This window comes from Myotis lucifugus, unplaced genomic scaffold (genome assembly GCF_000147115.1).
Source record: "Myotis lucifugus unplaced genomic scaffold, Myoluc2.0 scaffold_284, whole genome shotgun sequence".
Lineage (NCBI taxonomy): Eukaryota > Metazoa > Chordata > Mammalia > Chiroptera > Vespertilionidae > Myotis > Myotis lucifugus.
In genome coordinates this window covers 1,282,290-1,294,629 of record NW_005871332.1, presented here as the reverse complement: position 1 = coordinate 1,294,629, position 12,340 = coordinate 1,282,290, and the positions used below count along the sequence as shown (strand labels likewise).

The following is a 12,340-nucleotide window of genomic DNA, read 5'->3' as shown; positions in this document are numbered from 1 at the left end:
ATCTTTGGTGCCAGGGTGTCTGACTGCTGTTTTGTCTGGAGGTGCATCCAGAATTGACTGCAGATGATTCAGCCTGGGGTCTAGTTTCTCTCTGTCCGGAGACTCAGCAAGACTGTCAGTGGATAGGCCTCCTCGGGCCTCTGACTGCAAATCCACTCGGCTCCTTTGTCTCTGAGTGTCCTCCCGTCTGTGTGAAACTTTCAGTAGCTGGGCCTGACTGTTCCCGTGAAGACGGCGGGGTAAATTCCCGAAGAAGGAACAGGACAGCGTTTCCACGGTGGCAGCGTGCTGCTGTTTTTCTCCTTGTTTTGTTCACATCTCTTCTCCTTCCTTACCTAGCTTTCCTTTTAAGGTTAATCGAGTAGGGGGCCCCATTAGGCTGTAGAGGTACTCAGGGTTGCTGGTTTTTCTTGGAGTGCTGAGAGATAACTAATGCTCCCTGTCGAGAAAGAGAAATACCTAACGCTGGAAACCTAGGACACTGCTGTCCACATGGCTGCTTCTCGGTGTGAGGCACACTACCTACTGATTTTACTTTTCTCATCATCTGGGCATCTCCTGGGTTTTCAAACTTTGAAAAGAACCAGACCCCTCTTCAAGTGAAAAACCGTAGCCGTGATGTATTAAACAGAGAAAACAGAAGCCTTGGTGTGGAGGTGGGCCGGATGCTCTACCCTCTTGACCTTATCTCCCCCTTCTTCCCTTGCAGCAGTCCACAAGCCCTGGCACTCTGTGGAACAGGAAAAGCCACGTGCTCACAGGAAGTGTGAGCTGGTATATCTCGGTACTTACTGGCAAGGCCATGACACCGGCAAAGACTATATATCATCAGTTTGACAAAAGCATTTTAGGGAATTCACGGTACAGGTGCTACAGCTGCTACACAGGCTGTCTGATGCTTAGTTCCTGCCTAGAGGGAGGTAACCACTTAATTCCTGTAACAGGTACATGGATATGTGGATGGTGGTGGTGCTGAGTGCCCATTTCCGAAGTGGCCACTGCGACCCAGGCCAGAAAAACACAAGGATGGGAGGGAGGCACTTGCAGTCTTGAGAGCTACAAGTCTGCTCAGGACTCCAGCAGAAGAGGTTCTTTTGTAATTTCTGAATCAAGGCTCATTGACAATCAAAAAGCCAAGGAGTTGCCTTAATCCATGTTGGTGCAGTGAAGCTGTTCTCTTCCATTTGACTTGAGGGTCACGGATAACAAGTTAATGACTTTGGTGACTGTTACATAATTGTTTCAGGGCTTATGTGTTAGGACGGGCCTCTACCTGCCCTACAAGTTTTCCATGCCCGTATGTGTCTATCCTCATTGCTGGAGCCTACCATGGACCAGTCACCAACTTACTGGGCTGCATCTTTCTCAACAAGCACAGCTAAGGAGATGTGCACAGCAGGTGGAAATGTGTGATCTGAGGGTTGCTGACTGACAAGGCCTTCTTTGTATGTGATACCAGCCTACCCTGCCAACTGCTGTTGCCCCTCCAGCTTCCACTTAACCATAGTGGTCATCCACTGTGATCACAGACATTGTTAGCTGCAGCCCACTTTGTCATGTGACAGAAAAAAGGAACAAGTACTTGGAAATAGCTTATAGGCTTAGTCTGATTAATCACATCCTGTTAATCTCCCAATATTTCTGAGAAATCACTAAGGGAAGCCTAGTAAGTGCTATTGGTTCATGACTGAGTGATTGCTAATTGGTTATTCATTTAAAAACATGAAGAAATTATATTGAATGTTGTTCTCTTTATCTTGAAAGTGGGTTGTTTTGTTTCACAGAGTATTAGCCATGACATCTTCGGGTTAGCACAAACCACTTGGTCCTCCTTGAAAATTCATAGATACAGAATTTAAAAAAATTCTTAAGTATTAAAATAATAGGTATTAAATTCTCTCTCCAATTTATTGGTCCCATAACACTGAAATGGGACCTGTCAGGCCCGATGCAGCTTGCCTGCTCCATCCATGGGGTCTCCCCTCTCTCCCTGGAGATAAGCATGGGTCCCTCTCCTGCTTCCACCCATGACACTTCCCTAAAACACATTGTTCCATAAACTATCTTTCTGCTTTATTATAGTAGCAATCATTTTTTGAATCTCTTTAATTTTCTTAGTTATCATGGAAATACAGTTGTGAAGGGTAATCATTGCATATGAACAGTGACAATAACCTTTTGGCTTACTGATCCTTGTCTAAAAGCTTGCTGACAAAGATGCTCTCCTGAGGTGCAGTATATTATTCTCCCATTTTGTCCCCAGACACAAGAGGTAGACACGGCAGTGAATATGGACTGTAGTGGAAATCAGGAAATACAAAGTTGGATGTGAAATCTTGGCTCATTTCTTCAGTCACCTTCAGGTCACCTTTCACCATGTACGATATTGAACTGTTGAGCTGTTAGAAACCACAGTGCGTGACAGTGAGAGCCTCGAGACATGCAAGCATTGTGGTTTAGCATATACTTTAAGGAATTTTGTGTATAATATGGTACAAGTGAGCAAAAGCAAACAGCTGTGTGGACCCACTGGGCTCTTTGGATGTCTTTTTATGTGGTAAAACCCAAAAGCCCATTGAGCCTCAGATATGTGCTAGGTGCTACAATTGTATTATCCTGGTTTTCAGATATGGAATCTGAGCCTCCAAGTGTAAAGGTAACATTTTCAAGTTCACATGGATAGTGAGAAGCAGAGAAGGGATTCAAAGCCTTAAGCATGGCCTCCATGGTAGTCATTAGTGCCATTTATTTCCAAGCCAGAACATTCAGTCACAGATTCTCCTGAAAGGGCGATTGGCTGTTCTGTTAGCTTGCATCCTTGGGTAACTGTGATGAGCAGAATGCCCTAGCAGCTTGAGATGGACATGTGGTATGAGCATGAAATAAACCTTTGTAGTTTTTGGTCACTAAGATTTTGAGATTCTTTGTTACTGCAGCATAACCTGGCATATCTTGGCTAATAAATGCTCCAGGAAGGTGGTTAACACTGCTACCTAAATTAGCTCTGTAATTTTTCTATTTGTCAGGTAGAAGCAGCAGGCTGAATCATCTTGGGGGGAAATAATGATTAAATGTCTCTAAGTGCTAACAAGGTAGGTCATGGGTTGAAAAGGATCTTTTACAATAATTTTTTTCAGTGCTTTCTTCCTGATCAATTTCTTTTCCCGCTCTTGCCTTTTTTTCTCTACCTTCTACTTCTTCCATTCCATACCCTGAGTCTCCTTTTAGTCTCTATACAGATTGGATGCCTAATGCACTCAAATATTTTTTGAAATAGGAGGGAAATTTCAGAGTCCAGGAAAGCAATGTGTTCAATTCCAAATTTGTTTCCCTTTTGTGGACAATTTGGTTTAAAAATGATGTTTAAGAAGTTCACCTTTACCTTTAATGCAACAAAGCAATGATAAGACTCAAGATTTTAGTTTTCACATGTCTTCAAAGTTCTTTTCACCCCCATTTCTCCTGGTACTGCATCAACATGGCCTGAGGAGGACTCTTGGCTTGGGTGCTTGTATAAGCAGATTGAATTTATTTCTGGCTGAGCCCATCCCTAACTGTCATCCAATTATCATCAATAAATATTTAAATGTCAGGGCAGTAACCTTCCAATAGAGCCCTGGGTATTAGGCCTCTGCAAGTTTTAGGTGATCATTATTAATTCAATGAATGTAGTTGTAAATTGGCCAAGAACACACAGTGAAAGCGATTACAAGTGCTCTTGTCAACGTGGATTCACTCAGTTGAAATATGTTTTAGGCTTGCTTTTGCCTCATTCCAAGAAAATATGAGATGTAATTTGCTTCAAAATAAATGCTCCTTTAGTTTCTTGCCCAAATATTAAACAAGAACAAGGCAGGTTGGAAGAGCCATATTCATATTGTTCTGAATGATTTGGAGGTTTGCAGGGTCACTTTTTGAGCTAATGTGAATGAGCAGGCAAAATGCTTTTCACTGAGATGAATTATGTGTTCAGGGTTACCTGGGTTTTTATCTGAGTTAGATAGAGAAGTCAGAAGTAGATAGAAATGAAATGACCCATTATCAAATAATCAATGAAAAAGCTACACTCCTGCAATGTCTCTGGATCAATATACAAGTTACCTTTCAGATAGATGAATTATTCTTGTGTAGTTCAGAGCAGAACAAAGCCCACTTCTAGCCAGACTCGCCAAATGCATTGTGGGTGAAAGCAGAGAAAGAAGGCATTAACCCACCAAGGACAAAAAGGGGGGTGCTCCCTGTGCAGCAGCCTTGCCTAAGCTGTGCCCAATGACAGCTTGGTAAACACTGATCCAGAGGCATAAGCCACTGAAGATTAAGATGATAGCAGAGATGAGACTCGGGAAAAGGTATGTCCTACCCTATGGGCTGGAGTATAAATCGGCAAAGACTTTCTGAAAGGCAATTTCAGTTATCTACCCAAATTGAAATTTCTATACTCTTTGACCTAACTACCCAATTCTAAGAATTTATCCTACAAATGTTATTACATATGTATAAAAAGATATTTGTATAGGTTGTTCCTTTGTTGTGATAATAAACACATAATGCAACTTGAAAATGTTTATCAAAAAGGGAATGTTTAAGGAAACTATCAATATGTTGAATAGTATCAGCCATTTAAAAAATGAGGTAAATATCTATGTGCTGATGTATATGATCTTGGGGAAGTTTTTCAGCCTCTCACTGCTTGAGTTTTCTCATTTGTAAATTGAGTACAGTATTTAATAATTATTAGAGTGACAGACTAAATGAATATATTTGTGTGTTTATATCAGGGGTCCTCAAACTACGGCCCGCGGGCCACATGCGGCCCACCGAAAACATTTATCTGGCCCGCCGGGTGTTTTTGCCACCGCTGTGTGCATAGAAATTTGTTCATAGTTTTTTTTTTTAAACTATAGTCTGGCCCTCCAACGGTCTGAGGGACAGTGAACTGGCCCCCTGTTTAAAAAGTTTGAGGACCCCTGGTTTATATGTATGTTGTCCATATAATTTTTTTATTTTTTGGAAAGACTAAAATTTAGAAAAGTAACTGAGAAACTGTTAATAGAGCTATGTTTATAATCCCAAGACCTCATCTGGGATTGGGGGTGGAAGATGGGGGGACAAAGGTGAAAAGAAAGCAGTCTTTATTGAAAATATACACTATGCTAGGCTATCTGCCATATACTAGTAGTTTAATCATATCGATTAATTCTCACAATCATCTGAAGTAGGTAATATTATCCTAATTTTATAAATAAGAATAATAAAATCCAGAGAAACTTGCTAAGGTCCTACAGTTGTGAGTAGCAGAATTAAGCTTGCAATCTAGGTCTAATGTCAAAGCCATGCTTCCTACCACTGCCTTCCATACTGAGACCATATCTTACTCATCCCTAAATATTCAGGGTCTAGCATAGGGCCTGACTCCATAGTGCTTGCTACACTTAATTAAAAAAATTGAGGATGCTGGCATAGATCATCTCTGGCTTCTTATTCTTTAATATGTGGGAATAATTACTATGATACTTTGTTCAATATGTAAGTTTCTCTGTACTTATTTATCCCACCTTTATCAGTCACCATTGGCTAAGTTATGCTGCAGTAACAAACAGCTCCAAAAATTTCAGTGGACGACTACTTTATTACATGGATTTCATGGGTTGATTGCCACTCTGCTTCATGCTGCCTTGTGAGTGTGATGGGAGAGGAAATGATGGATGAGGAAATCATGCAATGGTCCTGAAAGCTTCTGCACAGAAGTAACACATGTCAATCCACTCACATTTCAGATGGTCAGACATGAACACAATAGGGTGGTAAGAGTATACTCGTCCCTTAGGGAGAGTCTCTGTTGGGAGGGCCCACTTAGGAGAAGCTGGTAAGAGGAGCAGCAGATATTTTGAAGAGTAATGCAATATGCCCCACTATTCTATTGCAAAATACATTTTAACCCCCTTAAAACAGATACTATGTTTTCTACTTCTATTTAGCTTTCACTCTTCTAGTTCTAGCACTTTCTTCACTAGATAGTTAAGCTTATTTTTTCATTTATGGGAGTCAGTCTTATCCCAAATCAGCAGTTCTCAAAATGTGTTGATGGAACCCTAGTGGTTCCCTAGACACTCTCAGGGGGTCCACGAAGTCTAAACTATCTTAGCAATAAAATTAAATTGTTATATACTTTTTCACTCTCATTCTCTCTCTCATTTCAGATGCTATATGCCGTGTGATACTGTAATAGATTGAATACAGAAGCAGATAGGAGAATCCAGTTGTCTTCTATGAAGCCAGGCATGAGATTTGCAAAAGTGTAAGTCAATACCATTCTTCTCACTAATGTTTTTGTTTTGGAAAATATAGTGTGTTTTATAAAAATGCTAATAGGTTTTTAAAAATAAGATTAACGAATTCATTTAAAAAATTTTTCAGCTTTAATTTCTAATATAGCAAATATTGATAGTTGTAATATATGTAAACGATAGCTCTTTGGGGTACTTAATGCTTTTGGTAAGAGTGGAAAGGGATTCTGAGAACAATGTTTGGAAACTTCTGTCCAAATGATGTGGCAGGCCCTTGCTGTCTCCATGAGAGTTTTAGTGGAAAGATCTTTAACCACAGTTAAAGTTTCCCTAACTGTACTGAAGGAATCGTGGAGCCCAGTAGGTTTATATAAATACTGTTATTTTTCATAATCATCCCCAGTGTTCCATAGCTTGTACTTCCTGAAGGGGAGAGATGATTAGTTTGTTAAAGAAGATTGGTTGCATGAATTATTTTCAGCCCTGCAGAAGCTCACAGCTTGATGTTGCATCAGTAATGAATAAGAGAAATGGTGGTGCATGACCCTGGGATGAAAAATGCTGCTTTCTAACAAGAGGCACTAGTAACTTCATGTTGTCTTGAAACTTTACCATCATGTCTCACTAGCTTCGATATAGAAGAATTGAAAACAAGCCACACATTGACACTGATGAATAATAATAATGAAGAATACATTGTGGAGAGCCGTTTTTCAGACTCAAGAGTATTTTTCACGTATGAACGAATTAAGCCTACTTTCTCATTTGTGACCAAGCTCAGCTAATTTTTTTTTTAAATCCTCCCCCTGATTTAGCCTTTGCACTATGACAGTATATCCTCCACCCCCAGGAGTTATCTTCCAATAAAAGGACTTAAATTTGCCCAGCTGGTGTGGCTCAGTGGTTGAGCGTCAACCTATGAACCAGTTCTGTTGGATCAGGGCTCTCCCCTTATGGCCTCATTTAAGTGTAATCACCTCCTTAAAGGCCTTATCTCCAATTCAGTCACAGGGGTTAAGGCTTCCACATATGAGTTTTGGGGGAAGTTCAATCCATAACACTTACGTTCACTGAAGTGTGAGGACCACTGCTGCAGTCTAACCAACAAGAAGCAGTAAAGTCAGTGGCACCTTCTGATGTAGCCCCTTTGCTCCTAAGTCTGAACCCGGAGGAAGGGCCAGAGAAATGTGGGATTTCCAGCTTCCTACCTTGCCCTCCAGACTAGTGCTGTTCCATGGAAATGTAATGGCGGCCACATTATGAAGACATATCTAATTAAAAATTTCTAGCAGCCACGTTGAATAATGTAAAAAGGCGAAATTAATTTAAAAATAATTTAGTTTAATTCAATATATCCAAAATATTATCAAAACCAACATAAAATGAATATCTTATTAGTAATCTAAAATGAATTTTTTAGATTACTAATACGATATTTTACAATTTAAAAAATATGTTTTTATTGATTTCAGAGAGGAAGGGAGAGGGAGAGAGACAGAGAGAAACATCAATGATAGGAGAGAATTATTGATTGGCTGCCTCTTGCACACCCCCCACCGGGATCAAACCCACAATCTGGGCATGTGCCCTGACCGGGAATCAAACCATGACCCCCTGGCTCATAGGTTGATGCTCAACCACTGAGCCACACCGATTGGGCTATTTTACAGTTTTTTATATTAAATCTTTGAAATCCTATGTGAATTATTTTTTTAATGTGTTTTTATTGATTTTAGAGAGAGAGAAAGGGAGAGGAAGAGATAGAAACATCAATCAGAGAGAAATACATGGATCAGCTCCTGCACGCCCCCTACTGGGGATGAAGCCCGCAACCCTGGCATGTGCCCTGACAGGAATTTGAACCGGCGACCTCTTGGTGCATAGGACGACACTCAACCAGCTGAGTCCCTGTGCGTATTATTGTATACTTACAGCCCATCACAATTCAAACTAGCCAGATTTCAAATGCTCTGTGGCCACGTGTGGCTAGTGGCTCCCGTATTGGACAGTCGGTGCTAGATTATTGCAACCTTCACTTCAGGGCTGAGGAGGCAGAGCAGACGAGGTGTGTTGTGAACCTGCTGCACAAGTGGCATCATTCCTGAGAGAGGCTTTATGATTAGGATTAGCCCTGAAATGTTTTTGTTAACATGACTCTCCTCCAACCAGGAGCTTAAGATGTCACGTTTAAGGAGAGAATGGGAGCTGACGGCTCAACCTAGCAGTTGAAGAAATTGTCACCATTCACTGTTCTGTTTACCATTTACATAAGAACTCACAAGCTGCTAGCACCGGCTGATGACAGAGCCGGGCAGACTGGAGGAGAGCTTGCCCTTAAATGAAAACGGAGCTGCATTTGATTTATCACCCTCAGCTGTCACTCCTCACCTCCACCGAACCTTTCCCAAGACCACAATAAATGTCACTTCAAAGGTTCAGAGCTGGGTTTCAACTGTGAAGAATGTATTCATCCCACAACAGTCTCCCTCCAACAAAACAGCATCTGTAGTCCGTGTTGGGAGCGGGGAGAGCACATGGAAAAAGTTCCTTGAATTTTACGTAATAAAGAAAGCATTAGGCTAATCACGAGGTTAACTTTATCCATCTCCCACAAATCCCCGGGTGGGTTCTCTGAGGCTACAGGCACGTTATTGGTGCTGAGGTGTGTCTTGGGATCCACTAATGCCCCGATGCTTCTAGTTACTTTGAAGACAACAAATTCTTGTCTTGTTGGAGGAAATTGGGACTTGGGGGCTGGAAAAGAGAACGTGTAGTGGAGAAGGCGTGGGAAGTTACTCTCATATAGTTGAGGGCTTCTTGGAAGAGAGATTAGACTCATTCTGCATAGTCAAGAAGGGCAGGATAGGAACACATTTTTAGCTCGAAATAAAGAAGATGCTTTCCATGAGACTGTGGCATCGTTAATAAGACACAGACCTCAGGTTGCGTTCTCCTAAGGAAATATTGATCAGGTACCTACTTTGGGTCAAGCATTGTCACTCACATGATTTCAATTACATTTCACAACATTCCTGTAAGGTAGCTGTTATTACCTTGTTTCAAATGTGGCACCCTCCTGCTCCAAGGCCACCATGACAGCCATTGGGGCGAGGAAAACATCTGTCCGGTGCCGGCAACCTGCTGAGCGCTCCGCCTGCCTGAGCAGGCTTTCTGTCCCAGACAGGAAATCAAACGTAAATGTCACTTGCTTTCTGTGTTGGATTGGAAAAGAGACAACTTGCGTGTCCTGGACAGCAGAACTTGAATTTAACACGAGAGAAAGGCATTAAAACAACCTGTACAAGATTGCAAAAGGTTTTTATTGAAACCAGAACGTCTCATCTCACCAATAACGTGTGCCTCAGCAGAGTGCAAATTCTCTTATCCATGTGCGCTTAAAAGTTGTTTCTGGCCTGTACAATCTGCATGTCCAAAATCAGTCTTTTTCACTAAGATATGTCTTGCTGTGTTTATAAAAGAGTATGTTCAGAATGCAGTTCTAAATGGATACTGGTTTTTCTTTTGTCCTACCAGCTACCTCCCATCTCTACCGCCAAGAAGTGGATATAAATGTCTGTTTGTGATACACATCTCTCTATATAAAAGCCTAAGCGTCCGTCCGACCATCTTACTATCCGACCATCCAGGGGGCAGATGCTCAATGCAGGAGCAGAAACCATAGGCATGGAAACATGGGGGAAAAAAGATGAATCTCAGAGGGAAAGGGGGAGAGGGGAGGGTGGGAAGAGATTAACCAAAGATCTTATATGCGTACTAGAGGCCCAGTGGACGGATTTGTGCACTGGTGGAGTCTCTTGGCCTGGCCTGTGGGGATCGGGCTGAAACCAACTGTCCGACATCCCCTGAGGGGTCCCAGATTGCGAGAGGGCACAGGCCAGGCCGAGGGACCCCACCGGTGCATGAATCCATACACTGGGCCTCTAGTGTATGATAAAATATTAAATGGCTAATATTACTGAATACTTACTGTGTGGCAGGCATAGTTCTAAGGGCTTTATTGTTCCTGATATATCTCCCATAATGTAAATACTCTTAGCACTCCCACTTTATAGAAGAGGAAACTGAGGCACAGACAGGTTACATAACTTGTCCTGGGTCTCACAAGTAGTAAGTGGTAGAGTTAGGATTCGAACCAGGCAATCTAACACAAGACCATAAGCAAGAGGCCATATAGTCTCTTGGTATAGAGGAGATTATATAGCAGAATACAAGCACACCAGGAAGGCCCTAGCGAAACCCACACTTGTATTGTCTAATATAATATACTCACCACAGGTGGCTATTGAGCCCTTGGCATGAGGCTAGTCCAAATAGAGATATGCTGTGAGAGTAAAACACATACCACATTCTGAGGACTTCATATGAGAAAAAGAATGCAAAACATATTTTTTTGTAATTATTTCAAGTAGATTAAATGTTGAAATGACAATATCTTAGATATATAGGTTAAATAAAAACATGTTGTTAAAATTAATTTTACCCTTTTTTCACATCTACAGATTTTATGAGTATGAGAAAAATTTAAGTTCTCATCTTAACTGAAAAAACCTGGATACAAAATTATATATAGGCAGTGATCACAACTGTTAGAAAGTGCCCAGCCATTTTTTAAAAAGTTTTTCTTATAAGCCAGTCAGAGAAAGACAAGTATCACATGATCTCACACATATGTGGAACCTAATGGACAAAATAAACTGATGAACAAAAAAGATCCAGAGATACTGAAGCATGAAACAGACTCATGTATTTTAGAGGGAAGGGGGGGTGGGCACAGGAAGAGATTAACCCATGAACTTATATGCATACTAGAGGCCCGGTGAACGAAATCGTGCATGGGGGGCGGTGTCCCTCAGCCTGGCCTGCACCCTCTTCAATCTGGGACCCCTTGGGGGATGTCTGACTGCTGGTTTAGGCCCGATCCCCGTGGCAGTCGGACATCTCTCTCACAATCCGGGACCACTGACTCCTAACCACTCCCCTGCCAGCCTGATTGCCCACAACTGCCCTCCCCTGCCTCGACCCGCCTCCTCCGCCAGGACTGACCTCCTCCACGCCACGTGGAGCCGCAGGAACCCCAGGCCTCACTGCACACAATGGCCACCGGGCTCCACCTCTGCTGTGCGTGTGGCCATCTTGTGATGGCCATCTTTTGACGACGTGAGGGTGTGACGACTACCTAGGCTATTATTAGTACAGATAGGTATAGTCCATGGACGGGACAGACAGTAGTTCAGGGAAGACCTGGGGAGGGGGTGGGAGCAGGGGGGGTGGTTAATGGGGGGCAAAAAGGGGACATCTGTAATACTTTCAACAATAAAGATAAATTTTTTTAAAAAGTTTTTCTTTTTCAAATTTATTTTTAATTTTTAATTACAATTTACTTTCAATATTATTTTGTATGGGTTTCAGGTATATAGCATAGTGGTTAGACAATTATATATTTTATAAAATGTTCCCCCCAATAGCCCATATTTCCAGTACCCACTGGCACCATACATAGTTATTGCTATATTATTGACTATATTTCCTATGCTATACTTTACATCCCTAGCAATTTAACATTTTTTTTAAAAATGTGGCTTTTAGAAAATTTTAAATGACACATGTGGCTTGCCTTTGTGACTAGCATTTCTAATGGGCAGCGCTGACCTAGATGGACAGTTTGCTCATTCATTTGTTCCCTCATTCATTCAATAGTCCTGGCCCCAGTGGTGATGGAATAGAGCAAGTAACCAGATAGACTTGGCTCCTGTCCTCATGTAGCTCAGTATTCTGGAAAGCTGGTGGGTTGGGTGTGGGAACGGACCCTAAGAAATAATTACTAAAATGACTTGATCATAAGACCCAAAACATGTAGGCAGGGAATAGACTGACATACCTTGATGTTAGGATGGGGAGACAAGAAGAGATAAACGTAAGAACTTATATACTTATACGCATAGCCCACAGACACGGGCACTAGGGTGGTGAAGACCGGGGGTGGGTAGGGGCTGGAAAGAAGTGAGTAAAGGGGAAAAAATGGGAGATATCTG

General features: G+C 41.8%; 1 long non-coding RNA gene across 1 annotated transcript; it reads left to right on the top strand.

The window, feature by feature from the left end:
- Positions 1 to 6,198: 6,198 nt before the first annotated feature.
- On the top strand, positions 6,199 to 9,783 carry LOC111828104. The gene is made up of 3 exons (XR_002831882.1): positions 6,199 to 6,298; positions 6,916 to 7,023; positions 8,457 to 9,783. It is a non-coding gene; the product is annotated as an uncharacterized LOC111828104 (long non-coding RNA).
- Positions 9,784 to 12,340: the final 2,557 nt, after the last annotated feature.